Raw genomic sequence first — 19,337 nt, forward strand, 5'->3', positions numbered from 1 at the left:
TACACATGTTTCTCATGTGCTAGTGAATCTTATGGATTGAATGAATCATGCATTTTTTATTTTAATGGGTATTGCCAGATTGTTTTCCAAAAAGGCTGTAACACTCTCTATGTGTGGAAGGATCCCTCTCGCCTCATCTCCATCAGTAACAAGTATTATTGCTCCTTTGAACATGTCAGTTTAGTTCATGTAAAGGGATATTTTGCTGTTATTTTGTCTTCTACTTTCCTGGCTACTTATGAATGAGAGCATGCTTTCATATTTTTTCAGCCATTTGTACTTGCTTTTCTAAGAACTGTCTATTTATATCTTTTGCTCATTTTTCCTTTAGGTAATTTCCTGTTTGTAACACAGTCTAGTGGGATTTAGAAATATTTGTGTATATATTTTATTGTAAAATATAACACAAGAATCTAAAATATAAATGTACAATATCACCATTTTCTAAAACAAAAACTCTGCAACAGCCATCTAGGTCAGGAAACAGAACACTGCACCCATCTAAGAAGCTTCGTCTGTCTTCCTCTTCCCAATCACAAAACCCTCTTTCCCCCACAAAATAACCAATATTTTGACTTTAATTTTAATTACTTCCCAACTTTTCTTTATAGTTTACCAACAGAGTATTCAACCTAAACATTATAGTTAAGTTAAAAGAATTTTGAAACTTTATATAAATGAAATCCTATAATATATATTCTTTTATATCTGATTTCTGTCACTCAACATTATTTATGAGATTTATTCAAATTGTTGCATGTAGCCCTATTCATTTTCACTGCTATGGTGTATTCCCTTTTAATGAATATACCACAATTTATTCATCCATTCTGCTGTTGATGAACATTTGGGCTGCTTCCACGTCAAGGCTATTGTAAAAGTAACCCTGCAATGAAAGCATATATGTCAACTGGGGAAATGTGCACTTAGTTCTTTTGATTACACCTAAGGGTAGAATTGTTGGGTTATGAAGAAGGTGCATCCTTAAGTGTAATAGTTCCTATCAAACAGTCTGCCAAAGTGGTCCTCACCAGGGCATGTGCTCGGAGTGCTATCCTCACCAAAACTTGGATTCTCTCTTGTATGAAATGCCTTTTGAACTTCTCTTGCCCATTTTTATACCAAGTTGTCTTCCCTATTTTGTTGATTTGTTGTTCTTTATATATTCTAGATGTAAGTTCTTTGTCTTTTCAATGAGATTTCACTTTAAAATTAGCTTTCTTTGAGAGGCAATATGGTAAACTTGTAACTGGAAATTAAATCTCCTCAGTCCATGCACCAAATGGATAAGAAATCAAAATGTACAAAATGAAACAATACACATACTAGAAGAAAGTTTGACTAATTCCTTTGTAATCTGAATGTGGGGACAACCTTTAAACCACGACTCAAAATCCAAAAGAAACAACAGTCAAGAGTCATAAATTTGATTTCACAAAATTTTGAAACTTTTCTGTAATAACAGTGACAATAACAAAGCTCCATAAGGAAAATCAAAAGACAAGGAACAACCTGAGAGAGAGTATTTGCAGCTTCTATACAAACAAAGGGCTCATGCCTCTGATTTACAAAGCACTTTAAATATTGAGGGGAAAAATATTTATTTAAACAATGACATGAATAGCAGTTCACAAAAAAAATAAGCAAACGGCACTTAAACATAGTAAAAGATGCTCAGTTTAATTCCTAAGTAAAATGCACCCTGAGATACCGTGTCTAACCTATCAGATGGCTAAAAATTCAAAAGCTTGAAAGCACTCTCTTGGTCTGTCAATGAGCATACAGTCCTGCTGTAAGATTAGGACTAAGAGGACAAAATGGTACAAACCCCATAAAGGGGAATTTTGCAAGATCTAATAAAACTATGCACTCTTTGACCAGCAATCCCACTTGTATAAATTCACCCTGAAAAATAACATGCCAAATATAATAAAAGACAAATGCCCAAGGTTATTCTGTGTGCTGTTGTTTTTAATGCACGCTATTAGAAAAAAACTAAATGTCCATCCTTAGGAGACTGGCTGAACAAATTATAGTGCAATCACATAATGAAATACTATGCAGCCTTAAAAAGGAATGTACATGATCTCTATGAACAAATACAGAGCAATTTCAGGACATAATTTTAAATTAAAAGGGCAAAGTGTGAAAGAATGCATATAATAGGATCCTTTTTTGGTAAGAAAGAAATGGAAATAAAAGTACACACTATAAGCATATGCTTATTTTTTTAAAAGAGAAACTTAAAAAAGATAAAGCAGAAATAAATAAGAATAATTTTCTACAGGAAGCAGATAAGAGAAGGATGGAGGTGACAGGGATAGAAGTGAGACTTCTCTGAATGCACACTTTTATATTTAAACAAAATTTAAATTACAAAAAAGGATTAAAATGAAACCTTAAAATTGAATACTCAAAGCTAGCTGTACATCAAATTGATCACATCACCACACAGATAAAAGAATTAATTCAAATAACTTTTGAATTACTGTGCTCTGATTACATACTTTTAGTGAAATGTGTATTTTCAGCACAAAAAAATTGCAAAAAAAGTCAAACTGAACCTAGTAGGCTTGTCGTTGGTAGTGGAATAGATGTAATGCTGAAAGCATTTTCTGCGTATTGAAGGATAGAGCAAATGAATAAAAGTATACTGTTTCTGGGAACCAGGGTTTTCACTGTGGGAGAGGGGAGATATAAATATTTAATGGGAGAAAACTGAGAGGAACCTTGTGATATTGGAGGGTTGGAGGGTGTGTTAGAAGTTAGAGGTGTGCGTGTGTATGTGTGTACCCACATACGTATATTTCCTACCTCCGTCCACTGAAATGGTCTACAAACAATAACCCCACTTTAGCAATAAGTGCACCCAGCGTCCACATCCTTATTTCCAAATACATTTCCCCTCTAAAAGAAACCAGTCTCCCTGAAGAAATCACTGATTCCAGGTCGGGGGCAGAGGAGGTATAATGTGAGGCTGGAGCACCAGGCTGTGTCAGAAAGCAAAGAAGTGCTCAAAGATGAGAAGTGTATTTCAATAGACAGAGGATCCAGATTAGAGAGGCTCTCACTGCACGAATTTGGGGATTATTTGAGCATCAAAAACTAGTGATCATGATGGATTATAATACATTGAATTTATGAAAAAATAAAATCCATGGATACTCCAAAAGAAAGGAAGGGGAAGGAGGGAAAGCTCTTCTTTTCAGAAGAATTCCATTTAATGACTGTAGAAGAAATGATAGAATTTGAAAATCACCACTCACACCCCCTACTGCAACCATGATCCAGGCAATCATCATTAACGGATGGAAAAACCACCGGTGAAGATAATGCAGGGACATAGGTTACTCACCAGGTCTAGAAGTGGCACCCTACAGATTATCTTTATGATAGGGGGATTGGCAGCAACAACTTTAACTAAAGGAGCAAAGTGAGCCTTAGTAGGAGAGCTTCACATTATGTGCCTCTTGGAATTCTTGCCAGAAATGTTTAACCCTGAATTTAGTCATGAGAAAGCAATCAAACAAATCAAAAATCCAGAATATGGAATATTCTACAGGACAACTAGCCTAGACTCTTCAAAAAGTTCAGTGTAGTGAAAAAACAAGAGAGAGGGAACTGTTCTGACTAAAAGATACTTGTCATGTGTGTATGTCATATTATTTAAGAATGTTAGAATCTGTTATAGAGACAAGAAAGCAAGTAAGGAGGGCAGAGAAATTAAGTGTAAAAGCAAGTAGTTTGTGAGATGTGGGTAGAACTCATAAGATGTTCTAAGTATAGCTAAACTAGATGAAATGCAGCCTGAATGTACCACACAGATGGAAAGGGATGGAAAACAAAGAGGCACTAGATATTCATGCCCTACAAAATATACAGAAGATTTTTATTAGGCCCCCAATATTCACGAGGCCCTAAAATTGGCTGCTCATCAGTGATATTCATTCCACAGCTGCTCATCAGGCTAACTGGCCCATGGCTGTAGTGCCCTGTGTCCCTCCCACAAAGCAAGTGTGTGTCTGGGTCCCTGAAATCTCCCATTACTGGGGTCACTGGCTCAGAGCCCATCTCTGGCCAAGTAATCACGGTATCCACAGGAAGGTGAAGCCCAAGAGAAACGGGACATATGTGCGGTCTGCATCCCCTTGCTGCTTGTTGTATGTTTTAATTGATTAAACCCCGTGATTTCAGCATCTTAATCTGGCTGTGAGCTTTCCTGTTGTGTGATCAAGGAGAGGTTGGCTGGTGGTGTAAATGGAGGGTACCATCGCACGGAGCATACTTCCCACACAATGTGACTCTAGAGAAAATACAGCCAAACGCAATGTGTGAGCCTTGAGGGAGTTTTGAATTGGAAAAAACTGAAGCTTTAAAAGACATTTTGGAGACAAGAGGAGCATTTGAAATATGGACCATACGTTAGATTATAGTATTGAATTAATGTTTCTTGAGTGTGATAATGGTATTGGGATTTGTGGGAAAATGTCCCCTTCCTAGGAGATGAATGCTAATGTATTGATGAATGCAGGAGAGGGAGACAGAAAGCAGATGTGGCAGGATCTGAAGAACTTGTAAATCTGGATAAAGGATATATAGTTGCTTGTTCTATCATTCGCAACACTTTTGTGTAATTTATGGCTTTCAAAATTAATTTTTAAAAATTTTCATGATTACTTAATTCCAGGGTTTATCACTTACTTCCATCATTCTCTCCATTGGTTTGTCTTTGGTAAGTCTCCAGTTAGGTCTATAGAAGCCATTTCTCTTGCTTCCTACTTTCTTGTCCCTTATCAAAAGTTAGATTTAGTAAGGAACATTTATGTAGTTGAGATTAATTCAAATAGAATCTTTATGCATAAGTTCATTGCTTCTGTTTCTCATGAACTATTCATCAGAAATTTCTCATGATTTGGGAAAATAATTTATTTCTTTGCCCAAATTGAGCCTTATTATTTTGATATGACTTGGTCATAGTTATGCTCATCAGAGTGATTGTTATTTTACAAAATTATAATCTTAAAGTTCTTCACTGAGTAAGGCTAATTGACTTTCAGTTAGGAAATGTAAAGCGAAAAAAGTATCAAAAGACTACTTGAAGTGTTCACAAAAGAGGCACAGAAACTACAAGACTGTAGTTTCCAAATTCTTGTACTTTATTGGAATATTATTGCAGCAATGACAGTCCCAATAAATTAAAAATCTAGAAATTTAGTACTTAGAAAGATGTGTTGTTATCAGAGTTGGTTGGTAGCTACAGTTAGGGAACACCTGATAAGTTTCCTTTTATAAGATTTCCCACAACACCTGAGGCAAACCAACAGAGAGACATTGTATGAAAATGCAATGCTAACAGCATCGGGCAGTTGCATTGTTCAATCCCAGCTGTAAGTCAGCTGAGAAACCAACAGCAGGATCAGATAGCTATGAAAATGAAATCAAGTGCATAATAGCTGTGAAGACAGGAGAAGTTCACAGGGAGTCAGACCTGGAGAGAAGGAGAGATAATTCTTCTCAGGGCACTTTCTAGCTTTGGAGAGAAATTAAAGAAGGCTATAGAGAATGACTGTCATAGATTCAAACAGAAATTTATTTCATAAAATAAGTTGACACTAATCTCTAGTAATTCAAGAGTTGCTAACAATGGAATAGCTTTTCATGTTTTCATCTGGGTTAAATCTAATTATTTCAAATGCAATTATTTTTAAAAAGATACTATTTGCATATAGAACAAACGTCAAAAAGAAGAGCAAACTAAACTGGGAAAAGTCAGTCTCTTTCCTTGTCCCCCAGGCCCAACCTCACAGTTTTTCTGTGAGCAACCCCTTTCACCTGCATCTACATGGCTAAAAGGTAAAAGTATGGATACATCTTTGTGAGTCCTTTTTAAAGCTGAAGAAATTGCCCACATACACCCTGTGCCTCTCCGTCTCCCAAGGGCCCCATTCCCTCCCTCCTTCCTTTTCCTTCTCCTTCTCCCCCTACACCTGCCCTCGAGAGAGTGTCTTACCCGAAAAGAAGTGCTCCTGGCTCCTCTCCACTGTACTGTAGTTAAAAACAACGTTGAGGCCTGTGGAGGAGGAAGAAATATTCCTCTACCCTTCTAGGTTCTTCTGGCTGCTCTAAGAATTACATTGACATGCGACATTAACAGGAGAAAATCAAATTTAATTTTGTATATGCAGCAACCCCATACATATGAGAGAGTCAGAGACCCCACATATGTGAGAAGTTCAGAGACAAAAAGGTAAAATGAGGTATATAGGTCACCTTGAGCTAAGGAATGCGATAGGGTCCTGAGGCTTCAGAGGGGAGGAGGGTAATTCACAGGACAATAAGAAGAGCAGATGTTCAGTAATTAGAGGTTTGCCTCGACATGCAGATAGGTCATAAAATTTATTTCTGATAATAACTCATGTTATGGGCAAGGCTGCCAATTAAAATTATTTAAGGGAGAAGTAAATGTTTCTCTTGAGCCCACAGGGTCTCAATTGCCTTTAGTTCAAAATATTCCATGTGCCAAAGTAGCACATCTTGGGGAGGCCTTAGGCCTTTAGGCCCACTGAGTTAGATTATCCAAAGTGCCATCATTTGTTGTTGTAAGAAAAGGGCCATGGATAATGTCATACATAACACATGATAACGTCATACACAACACATGATAACATACAAAATAACTCATTTCTTCACTGGTCCTACGATTTAGGCGAAAATCACATAGCTCGTGGAAGGAGAATAACACCGAAAATTGTGGACCCTATAAAAAGGCGTGGGAGACTTGAGAATAATCATTCTCTTATTAAGAGACTTCTGAACCCCTTAAACCATCAAAAGGTAAGTATTTCTGACATTTTCCTTATTCCCTATTATACATGCATTTTCTATTGCCATTCACAAATGTCAGTTGGACAGTGTTAATCTATACCTATGTTTTAAAATTGAAAGATATTTACAAGTTGCAAACCTCTTGCTGGAAAATCTTTGGTGCAGACAGATAATCAAAATTGTCCAACTCTTTCCTCATCTTTCTGTTCCGCCATAATGGTGCACGTGAATGTCCTGGCTGATGTTCTCAAGAGCATCAACAACACTGAAAAAATTAGGCGAATGCTAGATTCTTATTAGATGTGCTCCAAAGTCAACACCTGGTTTCTAACTGTGGTGATGAAGCACGGCTACGTCGGTGAACTTGAAATCACTGATGCTCACAGAGCTGGAAATATTGTTGTGAACCTCACCAGCAGGTTAGACAAGTGTGATCAGCCCCAGATTTGAGGTGCAACCCAAAGATCTAGAAAAACGGCAGAATAACCTGCTCCCATCCGGTCAGTTTGGGGTCATTATACTGATAATCTCAGCTGGCATCATGGACCAAGAAGAAGCAAGACAAAAATACACAGGAGGGAAAATTCCGGGATTCTTTTTCTAGGGATGTAATACATTCATGCAAATAAAACGCCTCAATGGAGAACAAACAAAAAAAATTGTCCAGTATAAACAACGTCTCCCAAATTGATCACCAAGTTTGTTCACAGAACAATCTTTTACACAACTGCCTGTGCAGAGAGAAGTTAACCAAGCAGGCAGTATTCCAGGCAAACGCACTGAGGAACATAGAAAATAATATTTTTTCAGGGTCATGTTCCCTTTGACATTAAAAATCTTCAATATTTCAAGGAAGTTACATCTCTTCTTAATCCATTTCTTCCCCTAAAATCAGTTGTCTTCTTAAACTGTGATGCCCAGTAGACTTTGTTAGTGTTCCCAGGCTGCACTGTCCAATGTGATACTCACTAGCTGTACGTGGCTATTTAAATTTAAATTAATTAAAACTTAACAAAATTTAAAATTCTGTTCCTCAGTCATGCAGGCCACATTAAAAGTGCCCAGTAGACATAAGTAGCTAGTGTCCACCATATTACACAGCACAGATACAGAACACTTCCATCATCATGGAAAGTTCTATTGAGCAGCACTACTCAAAAGGCAACTTTTTATTTATCCTTCTTTTAATCAGGAAGTTAGATTTTGGCATAAAGTAAACAAATTTTCAAAAAGATAGATATTACCAGTTAGTTTGAAACTACAGATTCAGTCTCAAAATCTAAACCAAAATAATTCCAAATATCAGTTACTAAAGCAAATGATAACAACAAACCAACACAGAACTTTTCTCCTCTTTTCTGCTGGTTCAACACCAAGTCATCTTTTAAGATTCACTCTCCTAGAAAGGCTTTCCTGACTCAGCCTTAACCCCAAGGGCATTGGAGAAAGGATCACTGTCTCCCTCACCAAACTCTCTAGGTGGGTCCAGCAAGGCTCCCAAGTAAAAATAGTTTTATTCCGCTTAAATGTCTCTACCTCTGTCTCTAAGATGTTTAAGAGCAGGACCTTCTCCCACTGATCATTATAACCCCAATACACACATACCTAGTAGGGGCATGCTAAAGAATAAACCAAGAAATTGGCTACTCTGTGTACTGAGCACCTATTTGTTCCAGGAACCGCGCTTGATTCTGGAGCCGTAGATTGATTACAGTAACACACTCCCACCCTCCAGGAGCTCATTATCAGGCTTTTATTTTCTTAAATCTGATTTAAAGTGTTATATGAATTCATTCAGCAGGATTCTGCTCTTCTAGGGAAAGAAGGGGCATTCTAAAAATAAAAGAGTTGTTAAAATTAGTATGTCCCCAAATAAGGAAAGTCTGAGAAATAGTCAATAGCCAAGAGGAGCGTAAGGAGGCATGTAGTGTCCCCTTACACGTAATATGACATATAATATGGGATTCTGGATGGGATATGGAATAGAATAAGGACATCAGATAAAAACTAAGGAAATCTGAATAAAGTATAGACTTTAGTTAATGATAATGTATCAATATTGGCTCATTATTAAAGAAAACAGTTAATATGCTTGCCACTAAATAAACACCATTTCATTCTTATGAAGAAAGATTCTGACATGGACTGAGGCTGATGCAAAAAATCCACGGAGCTGGAAGTTACCTCAAAACAAGGTTCTGTGTCACCAACTGATGCACGGCCAGATCTTGATAGCGGACTTGACTATGCCATGGTTACACCACTCAGTCCCTTTTGAGAACACAAGGTATGTTGAGAATGGTCTCTGCTCTTTGCATGGAAATTAATTTCTTGTTTTTAACACTTTCTCTTTTTCAACAGTTTGCAAGAGGGTATGAAAAATTCAATATATGAAAATGTTGGGAGTGTTGAAGTAAGGAGTGACTGGACAAAATTTAAAGTCAAGTCATTGGATGGGGGCTGGCCCTGGGACTGAGTGGTAAAGTTTGCGCGATCCGCTTTGGTGGCCCAGGGTTTCACCAGTTCGGATCCTCGGCCCGGACATGGCACTGCTCATCAAGCCATGCTGAGGCAGCATCCTACATGCCACAACTAGAAGGACCCACAACTAGAAATATATAACTATGTACCGGGGGGCTTTGGGGAGAAAAGGGAAAAAATAAAATCTTTAAAAAAAGAAATCAAGTCAGTGGAATCGTGGAAGCCTTGGCATCGTCTGGGGCATGCTTCTTACACTTTAAAGTGCGTGCAACTTATCTGAGGTGCCTGTAAAAATGCTCATTGTGACCCAGCCAATCTGGGGTGGAGCCTGAGAGTCTCTGTCTAACAAGCTCCCAGGTGATGCTGCTGCCACTCGTCCTCAGACCACACTTTGCTTAGCAAGGACGGACATTAACAGGAATTTTAAAGCCAGGGACCGCTATCTTCCTCTGCAGGCTGGGACTTATTTTCTTTACCCATTTCCCACTGCCTGCCAGTGGGAACCCATGCCAGTTTATAGGCTGCTCACTCTCAGGGGACAAAAGCTGAACTCATCCTGTCTTGCCACACACACATACACACATGCATTTCCCTTTTGCTGTTCTCCCTCCCTGCTGTGCCCTCATCACATATTCGTGTTGGATACCAGGTGCTGGAGCACAACTGTCCACAAGACTTGCACAGGGAGCCCACAGTCTAGAGGGAGACGCAGTGTTTAAACGGCTGATTCAATGCAGCATGCTAAGTAATGCCAGCGGGTACACAGGAGTGCTAGGAGAATATGTGAAAAAATGCCCCTTACCTTTAGGAGACTGTTAATCTGTGCTGAGCGTCACTGGCACCCTTCGTGGTTTACTGACAGTTGAGTAATCAGCATATAATGTGTATATAATGAGAGTTACATAATATATCACGTGGGTCTATTTTAATTGAATTAAATAAAGATACAAATACTTTGTTTGGCTGGAATATATTAAATTATTATACGAAGGGGGAAAATATCCCTTATCAGGTCACAAGAGGCCCCAGGAAAAGCTGGTGTTACAGCTGAGACTTGAAGGTGAGTCAGGTAGCACCCAGCTGTTAGCCACAAAGGAAGGGGCTGCAGGAAGAGCATTCCAAGGTAATGGATTACCTGCTGTAGGCCTGGAGTGACAGATAGCGTGACCTGCATGAGGAACACAGGTATTTCTGCTCTGCTGGGCATATGGTCTGAGGAGAGGAAGAGGCAGTGACCAGGCTACAGAAGAGAAAGGACAAAACCCCAGGTTGTATCCCATCTCTCCCACGTTTTTACTGATCAGTTATTTCTTCTTCTACTAAATTCCATAACATCAGTTAACTTTACTGCTCATCATATTACCTTGATTTAGTGACTTTTGCAAATGTCTCATTTAGATGGAAAGCCCCCAGGGGAAAAGGATGGTGCTTGGTTTTCCTTTGTAACACTGTCACCCTGTCTTCATATAGTTGGTGCTCAGTAAATATTTCTTGGTTTAATAAGCAAGACAATTAGAAAGGCCATGGTTTCTACAAGTTAATCAGGCCATGTTTACAATATTCCTCTGTTGCCCTGAGGAGTCTAAGTTAGACCAAGTCGGTTTTGTCTTCTCTTCTTTAAAACATCCCTGACTTTTTTCAAATACTCATCCCAGCCTAAATATGTATTGATTGATTTTCTCTAAATCCTTTTTCTGTGTTTTTAATAGTATTGTTTAAGCAGTAGATCTTTAGAGCGCATAGTTACTTCCTATTCCTACTATCAGTCTCTTGATGAGTTCTTCCAGAACATTCTGGGCAGATTCCTACTCTTCCAGGTTGCAGTGCTGCCTAAATTGCACACCAGCCTGGACCTAACCCAGCAGGATGAGAGCACCTGGGGGACCCAGAGCAGGCCACCCACTCCCAATGCCCCCCTCTCTCTCCTCAGGCCTGCCCCAGCCTCTCTCCTCCAGGCCTGCTTCATGAAAGGGCAGCAGAATTTTTCTGCCTATCTTCCTCTCCTCAACCTTGGAAAGCTCCATACTATGACCCCAGATGATCTCTGTCCCTGGATCAGCCAACCACTAGCTCCTGGTAAAACTAGCTTCCAGTGAACTATGTAAAGGAATCTCAGAACCCTGTATCAGGGGCCTATTGCTCACAGCTGTTCTATTAAGAGAATATTTTGAAACCATGTGTGTTTTACTGTCCTTTTAGGTAGTGCTAACTATGTACTACATGCTCTTTTGAGCACCCTATAATAGTAACTAATTTAATCTTCCCAGAAATTCTCTAAAGGAGGTGCTATTCTTACACTCCTCTCCTTTTCACAGGGGAGGAAATGAAGTCACAGCGCTGGATTCAGGCTCTGAACCACTGGGCTGTACTGTCTCTTGCTTTTGCTTACAAAAAAAAATTTCCTTTTTTTTAATCCTAAAAATAGCATTTATATGCATTCACACCTTTTTTTAATCACTCCCAAAATGACAGTAAAAGAATAAAAAAAATATTCACCCCAAATTATACAAAGAAAGGGAGAAGAGACAACAACAGTCAAGAAATCTCAGTAAATTGTGAAGGCACAACGTAGAAGGAGGTGTGGTAACTGACTCAGCTGAGAGGCAGGCCAGTTTAATCCCAGGGAAGTTCTCATGGAAGGCAAGGAGAAGATGCTGTTCCAAACAAGAAACTGTGTGAAATTCTGGACACAGAAGACCTAGACCCTAATTGGCCCCCACATCATCCCACAGCAGGTAGCTCCTTTCTACTCTCCCTTCCAAGCCCAGAGCCAGGACAGGGCAGGAGTAGATGTGCCCACATGGGATGCTTAGTGCAGGTCCACATGTGGACCTTCGAGTTCTAGCCCTCTGCCCTGCTCCCAGATATCAGGAGCTAAGTTTATGGTCACCTCTCCATCCTCCTCCCAGCAGCTGGAGATTAGAGAATTATTATTCTCCAGTGAAAGTCCCAGAGAAAATATATCCAGATAGTGACATTTGGGAGCACCCCAATGAAATGATTGTCCCCTATGTCTTGACGGTGAAGCTCACCAGGCAACAAGCCCCTACAATACAGCAGGGCTTCCCATCAGCTTTTTACTGCCTCACTCTTAGCTATGAAGGGACAGTTGAAGATCACTATACGTTTGAAGAAGTCTTCTTACCTGAAGAAGATTGTATCAGTTAGGGTTCTGAAAGGAAACAGATGGCACACTCAAACTTGGAAATTTAAGGATAATTTAAGGGAGGGATAGTTGACAAGAGTAGGCAGTGCACAGGGTGAATAAGTAGGAACGAGGAATTGCCAACATCTGGAGAAGGTAGCTGTGTGGAGTGGTCACTCACTCCGAACTGTGGCCTTTGGTAGAAGAATTTAGCCTTGTCTAGTTGTCAGGAGGAACTGACGGAACCAATACCCCATGCACACTCTCCTCTATCCCACTCTCCCAATGGCCAAGCCCAAAGAGAAGCTAGAAGGCAAAGGAACCTGTTGATTCAGTCTCCATGACAAAAAGCAGAGGGATGGAGTGTATGACCTGAGCACAGATTGGTGGGGCCAATGGAAGATATTTGTCACCAAGACCAAAACAAACAGAAAAGTGAGGGGAGAACAGTAAGGAGAAAGACAATATAGAGAACAGAATAAACCATAATTAATAGCCTCAAAGAAAGGTGATATGAAAGGGATTAAAGAAAAAAGGGACCATGGGTAAAATGAATATCAGAGTTGAAATTTTAAAAATCCAACGGAACATTGAAAGTTAAAATCAAATAAATGTTTGGAAAGCAGGATAAGAAGGTAAATAGATAGCAAACAGGAAATAAATAAGATAAGTAGTGGATGAACTCAGAAGATAGAACTTCTGGTAAGCAGCATTCCAGGAAAAAAGAATGAAAATTGGGAAGACGGGTAATCATAAAAAACAATACCAAAAACATTTCTCTAATAAGTTAGTAGCTTTAAAGTGCCCGCATAGCCACCACAATTAATTTTTTAAATTCATGCAAAGGCATATCATTGAAAATTTCACTTCCTGTATGTAAAGGGAAGACAGAAGTAAAACAGGTAACAAACCAAGGAAAAGGAGTTCTGATGTCATCAAATTTCTTAACAGCAAGGCTGGATGTTACAGGACTTCAAGATTCCAAAGGAATGCTATACCTAGCCGAATTATTAATCAAGTATGAGGATAGAATAAAGACATTTTTAGACATGCAAAGAATCAAAAAATAGAGCTCTCAGAAAACCTAGATGACCTTAAGTAAGATGCTGTCTTTTTAGATAAGACACCAAAGGCACAATCTATGAAAGAAATAATGGACAAGCTGGATCCCATTATAATTACAAACTTCGGCTGTACGAAAGACAATCTCAAGAGAATGAAGAGAAAACTCACAGACTGGGAGAAAAGATTTGCAAAAGACACATCTGATAAAGGATTGTTACCCAAAATATACGAGGAATTCTTAAAACTCAAAAATAAGAAAACAACTTGATTAAAAAATAGGCCAAAGACCTTAACAGACACCTCACCAAAGAGATGGCAAATAAGCATATGAAAAGATGCTCCACATCATATGTTATCAGGGACACGCAAATTAAAATAACAATGAGATACTATGACATACCTATTAGAATGGCCAAAATCCAAAACACTGACAACACTAAATGTTGGCAAGGATATGGAGCAATGGAAACTCTCATTCATTGCTGGTAGGAATGCAAAACAATAGAGCCACTTTGGAAGACAGTTTGGTGGTACAAAATTCAACATGCTCTTAGCATATAATCCAGCAATTATCTCCTTGATATTTACCCAAAGAGGCTGAAAAAATTATGACCATACAAAAACCTGTACATGGATGTTTATAGCAACTTTATTAATAGTTGTTAAAACTTGGAAGCTATCAAGATGTTCTTCAGTAGGTGAATGGATAAATAAATGATGGTACATCTGGACAATGTGATATAATTCAGTGCTAAAAAGAAATGAATTCCCAAGCCATGAAAAGACATGGAGGAAACTTAAATGCATATCACTAAGTGAAAGAAGCCAATCTGAAAAGGCTTCATACTGTATGATTCCAACAATTTGACATCAGGGAAAGGCAAAACAATGGAGACAGTATAAAGATCAGTTCTCCCTGCGGGTTGAGAGAGGTAGGGATGCAAGGTGGAGCACAGAGGATTTTTATGGCAGTGTGAAAATACTCTGTATGATATTATAATGATGGATACAAGTCACTATACATTTGTCCAAACTCACAGAATGTATAACAGCAAGAATGAACCCTAATGTAAACTATGGACGTTGGGTGATTATGATGTGTCAATGTAGGTTCATTAACTGTAACAAATGTACCACTCTGGTGGGGGAGATGGATAAGGGGGAAGCTGTGCATGTGAGGGGACAAAGGATATAAGAAATCTTAGTACTTTCCCCTCAGTTATGCTGTAAACTTACAACTGCTCTAAAAATAGACTTGATTAAGAAAAGAGAGAAATAGTCTTCATCTATTCCTTCTTAGAGTGCTACTGGAGGGTATGCTTCAGTAAAACAAGGGAATGAACCAAGAAAAAAGGGAATTTGTGATCCTATTGTAATAGAAATAAGCGTATAAAACTGATCCATCAAGAAATAGCAACATAGAAGCATATTATTTAGAAATTTAGAGGTTTCTCAGGGAAAAAAAATTACTAGAAGAGTAGAAAGTAGTCCCCGGGGACTGGAACCGAGGTGGGGAGAAAAGCAGGAGACATCCAGTAGATTAACATCCATTCATTTGTTCACCAAGCTATTTCTAAATATATTCTATCTGCCATATACTGTGTTTAGGCAAAAGAACATATAAATATGTTATAAAATTCCCACCCATGAAGAATTTCCCACATGATTAAGGAGGTGAGAAATGAATGTTTAAATCATAATATAAGGGACATAAGTTAGATGGTACAAGTTATAGCTGATGGAGGTAAGAAATAAATCTCTGTGAACCACTGCAACTAAGAAAAGATCCAGGATAAGCTGGGATCTGAAGTTAGTATTAGTGTATGGTTAGGATTTGGGGAGAGAAAAGGAGTGAATATGCAAGACTAAGATGATAGTCAAGCAAAGACAAAATCAGGAAGGACTTAAAGAATTGTGAGCAGATCATGATTCCTATGGGGGAATAGTAAGAAGTGGGTTTAGAAAGACAAGCTGGAACTAGACTGAGAGGAGTCAGTGAACATCAGACTTCTCTCAGTGGGTGACAAGGAGCCTTTAAAGGATTTTGACCCTGGTCAAATAACGGCAGTAATCTGGGCAGATTAACCCAGCAGCAAAGCTCAAGATGGTCAGAGTGAGCAAAGAAAGTTGAGGCAGGCTCTTTGAAACGATTGAAGCATGAAGTTCAAACGGTCTGGCTCAGGGTGAGTTACTAAACTAGTTACTACAAAAGAAAAGCCCTTTAATGTATTCATTCATTCTCACAACAAACCCTTATTGTGCTCAGTAGGTGTCAGTCACTGCACCAGCTATTGGGGATGCCGTGGTGCTCTGCCAAGAAGCCCACAGTCCACTAGGCAGGAGGCAAGAAAACAAGCAATGGAGATGCAGTCGGATTTTTTCCTACTGAGTCCATTTGCTGATTGCTGACCCTAGAAGAGAGCTGGGCACATGTTAGGCTTTGTGGATGTTTGTTCATGAAGTGTAAAATAGTGTTATTAGGGTAACAGGACAAATGTCAGAACAGGACTACGCTCACCGATTGCTACTAAAGCATTGAGAGGGGCATCTAACTCAGCTTTAGGGATGCAGGAAACTCCCCAGAGTAGATGGCTTAAACTGACTCAAAAGGACAAGTATTGCATTTTTTCAATTTTAATATGCACACTTTTTAACTTTTCAACATATCTGAGATTAGGAAGTCTCTTACAATCCAGAGCAGGTCGCAGTTTGATTGGGAACATCCTTTTTCTTTGTCAGTGGCACATAAAATCATGACACACTGCAATCAATCACATCTTAGGCTTGCTGGAACGTAGTACCCAAGACAGAGTCTTTCTTTTCTAGAAATCTGCACAACCATTACAGTAACCAGATCTTCTAGATTCCACCTCTGTAAGGACGCTTGCATACCCCCAACCTTAGCATCTCTACTGCCACCATCCCCACTATAGACTATTTAAAGAGCCGCCTTCTGTTTCCTCTGCTCCAAAGCCTGCATTCTCCCATCATTATCCACCCCTCAACCAGGCAGATCTTTCCAAAAATCAAAGTTGCTTATGTTACTTTCCTTCAAGACAAAGTCTAAACTCAATAGAATAGCCTACAAGGCCTTTTGAGATCTAGTCCCCACCAGCCGCTTCGGCCTGTTTCCTACCTCCTCCACTCTTTCCCTTGGCTAACTTCCAGCTTATTTTATGGAATCTAAGACACCATTAATGGTAAGCCACACCTTTCTTTTATGGAACATTAAGAAAGAAAAAGAGACTCTCAATCAAATGGTGACATGCTTTCTTAGGCCAGGTTCCCCAGAAAAAAGCCTCTGAGGAGATTTGAGTGCAAGGGTGGCTGAGGAAGGCTCCCCAGAACAATATGTGCCAGCGAATGAGGGCAGCAGGACAGAGGAAGGGGAGGAGGTGAGCTGCCATGGGACAGAAATGGAGGCCTCGGCAGACCCACAGGGAGCTCTGCAGTTGATGGCCCTTCAGAGTTGTCCCACATGAAGGGAAGGGAGCCAGATCTTTGAACTCCCACATAGAATAGTCACTGAATGTGGGGTGCAGCCTTGGAGGAGGCAGCTATCTCCAACAGGAGGCAAATCCCAGGAAGGGACGCCCAGCTGAGAGCCGTCCTCTGTCAACACGCCAAGAGATGGAGCTGCAGGGGGGATCTGGACAGTAAGCACCTCATCCACTACAAACGCCATCGGTTGTGAGAAGGGTTCTGATATCAGATATCTTAAGATATGAAAAAGCGTACATCTTCAAATCAATGAAATATGGCATATTGCTATCAATTGCTTTTCATAGTTAACATCATTTAGAGTTAGTTTTGGTGACTAGCAGCAAAGAATTCTAAAGGTGCATTGAGGGAAGGGGTCACAGAAAAATGATACTGATACACTTAGTGGTTTTTTTTAAAATCTTAATTATTTTTAAGTGTATAGTTCAGTGGTGTTAAGTACATTCACCTTGTTGTGCAACCATCACCACCATCCATCTCCAGAATTTTCTCATCTTGCAAAACTGAAACTCTGTACCTATTAAACATTAACTTCCCTCTCCTCTCCTCCCCCACTCCCTGGCAACCACCATTCTACCTTATATCTCTATGAATTTGACTACTTTAAGTACCTCATATAAGTGGAATTGTACATTATTTGTCTTTTTGAAACTGGCTTATTTCACTTAGCATAATGTTCTCAAGATTCATCCATGTTGTAGTATGTGACAAGATTTCTTTCCTTTTTAAGACTGAATAACACTCCATTGTATGTATATACCACATTTTGTTTATCCATTCATCTGTCAATGGACATTTCAGTGGTTTCCACCTTTTGACTATTGTGAATAGTGCTGCTATAAACATGGGTGTATAAATATCTCTTTGAGACCACTCTTTTTATTCTTTTAGATATATACCCAGAAATAAGATTGCTGGATCATATGGTAGTTCTATTTTTAATATTTTGAGGAACAAGTACACTGTTTTCCATAGTGGTTGCACCATTTTAAAATGCCACCAGGAGGGTACAAGAGTCCCAGTTTCTCCACATCTTTGCCAACATTTGTCACTTTATGTTTTTTTGATAGTAGCCATCCTAATTGGTGCGAGGTGGTATTTTATTGTAGTTTGATTGGCATTTCTCTAATGATTGGTGGTGATGAGCACCTTTTCATATGTTTGTTGGCCATTTGTATGTTCTTTGGAGAAGTATTTATTTAAGTCCTTGGCTCACTTTTTAATTACATTATTTGATTTTTTGTTGTTGTTGAGTTGTAGGAGTTCTTTATATATTCTGGATATTAACCCCTTATCAAATATATGATTTGCGAACTGTAGTGTAAATTTTTAAAGTTCCTGTTTTCTTCCTGCTTCAATAACCCCACAAACAGGCTGTGAACACTCTGCCCAGGCAGCTAAGTGCACAGGGTGATAAGGTTGGTCCCTGCCACAAGCTCCTTTCTTGCCCTCCCCTGACTGTGACCTAATGACCTTCAAACACACCAATGAAATCCCCTCATGGCGTTGGCTTGTGTGCTCCACCCTGACCCACAATAAAGGCACCTGTGTCTCTCAACCTGCCACTGCTAGGTTGGCCTGGCTCCCTTGTGCTCTCCACATGTGGCCCCGCATGGCATGGTGTACCTCCTGTCTCTGGGGCTTGTGAGTATAAAAAATTTTCCTTTCCTGCACTGCTCTTGTGTTGGCTTTTGTGGCTAAACCTGACTGACCATCTCATGGAAGAATACAAAGAACAAATATTCTCTCCCTTTCTGTAGGCAGCCTTTTCACTCTGTTGATAGTGTCCTTTGATGCACAAAAGTTTTTAAGTTTGACGTAGTCCCATTTGTCTTTTGCTTTTTTTATTTATGCCTTTGGTGTCATATCCAAGAAACTATTGCCAAATCCAATGTCATAATGATTTTCCCCTATGTTTTCTTGCAGGAGTTTTATAGTTTGGGGTCTTACAGTTAGGTCTTTAACGTATTTTGAGAAGATTTTTTTTTACATGATGTAAGAAAAGGGTCCAACTACAGTCTTTTGCATGTAGATATCCAGTTTTCCCAACACCATTTGTTGAAGAGATTGTCTTTTCCCCATTGAGTGATCTTGGCACCCATGTCAAAGATTTTTCGACCATATTTGCAAGGTTTATTTCTGGGCTGTTTATTCTATTCCATTGGTATACTTGTCTGTCTTTATGTCAGTACCACACTGTTTTGATTACTGTGGTCTGTAACACATTTTAAAATCAGGAAATATGAGTCCTCCAACGTTGTTCTTCTTTTTCAAAATTGTTTTGGGTACTCATGATCCCCTGAGAGTCCATATGAATTTT

General features: G+C 39.2%; 1 long non-coding RNA gene and 1 pseudogene across 3 annotated transcripts in view; one reads left to right on the forward strand and one right to left on the reverse strand.

Annotated features, from left to right (window-relative positions):
* LOC106841644 (uncharacterized) overlaps positions 1-19,337 on the reverse strand; it is a 145,409-nt gene that overhangs the window by 76,303 nt on the left and 49,769 nt on the right. The gene's annotated exons all lie outside the window — the stretch shown is intronic.
* Positions 7,039-7,429, forward strand: LOC106841641 (small ribosomal subunit protein uS8-like; annotated as a pseudogene).

Source organism: Equus asinus, chromosome 12, assembly GCF_041296235.1.
Source record: "Equus asinus isolate D_3611 breed Donkey chromosome 12, EquAss-T2T_v2, whole genome shotgun sequence".
Taxonomy (NCBI): domain Eukaryota; kingdom Metazoa; phylum Chordata; class Mammalia; order Perissodactyla; family Equidae; genus Equus; species Equus asinus.